The 1,220-nt window shown below is 62.5% G+C and overlaps 1 protein-coding gene across 1 annotated transcript in view; it reads right to left on the bottom strand.

Annotated features, from left to right (window-relative positions):
• Positions 1–276, bottom strand: part of UBTD1 (ubiquitin domain containing 1) — a 1,651-nt gene extending 1,375 nt beyond the window's left edge. Inside the window, exon 1 of the mRNA XM_010021464.1 lies at positions 261–276. The gene's annotated coding sequence lies outside the window, so the exon portion shown is untranslated. The remainder of the gene's footprint in view (positions 1–260) is intronic.
• Between the last annotated feature and the right edge of the window lie 944 nt (positions 277–1,220).

Here is a 1,220-nt window from a genome sequence, read left to right on the forward strand (position 1 = left end):
CAATGGGCCAAACTGAGCTGGCTTTCCATGAAACAGCTCCTGACCATGCCCCCAGTGACCCCCAGCAGGCAGCACCATCCAGGGGTCTGGGACACCCCCATGCCAGTCCCACACCTCCCTGCTCTCCCTGCGCCAGGCTGCAGGCTGGGAACAGCCCCATCCCATTGGCCCCACAGCTGGGCCGGAAGCATGGGGCAGGAAAGAGCTGTTGTCACTCCCAGCTGAGCTGGGGACAATGAGTGGCAACAGCTCCTTCCTGCCACCCCTCTCCCTGGGGTGGCCAGCTGGCCTGCGGGGACAGGACACAGGGGATGCGGAGCTCCAGCTGGGCAGGAAGGATGCCTGTGCCCGCACAGCGACCTGCCAGGCAAGACAATGCTGGGGACAGCCACCACTGCCTGCTATGGGCTCAGCCATATTCCCCAAGCAGCATTTCCTGGGCATGTGTGCGGTGACACAAGGCACTACATGACCTTTGTTTTGTACCAGCCCTGTCTCACCCCATCCAAGACCACTAGAGCCAGCACAACACCTGCTTTCCCAGCCTAGAGCTGGACACAATATGCAGCACCCACCCCATGGGGTACGGGAGATCAGCTACCCCTGGGCTGGATGCTGAGCATCCCTAACAGGCAGCATCCTGCCTGCATCCCTGGAGGATGGCAGGTCTCAAACGAGGTCTCAATGAGGGCATCCGGCTGCAGCCAGCGCTGCCGATTCAGCAGTCACGGTGCCGGGCAGGAAGGATTTGCAGCACTGCGGGACAGAGCAAGGTCAGAAGCAGCACCTGCCCTGGGAGGGCAGCGGAGCAGCCATGGCCAGCCTCAAGGACACAGCCAGGACCACGTCTCCACGCTGCTGTGGCCACTGGGCTGGTGCACGCATCCCTGCAGACAGGACTGTCGTGCACAGCAGGACTCCTTGCCAGCACCATGGCCTCGGCTCCATCATCAGCAAAGGGAAGAGGCTGGCCCAGGGCTTGGCCATAGCAGGGCACAGGGACAGGTTGTGGCTGCCCCGTGCAGGCAGGCGTGCCCAGCAGCCTTGCCCAGGTAGGCAGGGACTTAAGCCTCGTCTATTTATTGCTGCCACCCAGTTGGGCCTTGCAGCCTCTAATCACCTCCTGTTGCTCTATTCCTGGCCCCTTGTGCAACTCTCCACAGCAGCACCACTGGACAGGTCCGGCCGCTCGCTGCGCCCAGACTCGAGCCAACAGGATC

The sequence above is a fragment of the Nestor notabilis genome, unplaced genomic scaffold (genome assembly GCF_000696875.1).
Source record: "Nestor notabilis isolate BGI_N333 unplaced genomic scaffold, ASM69687v1 scaffold17519, whole genome shotgun sequence".
Taxonomy (NCBI): Eukaryota; Metazoa; Chordata; class Aves; order Psittaciformes; family Psittacidae; genus Nestor; species Nestor notabilis.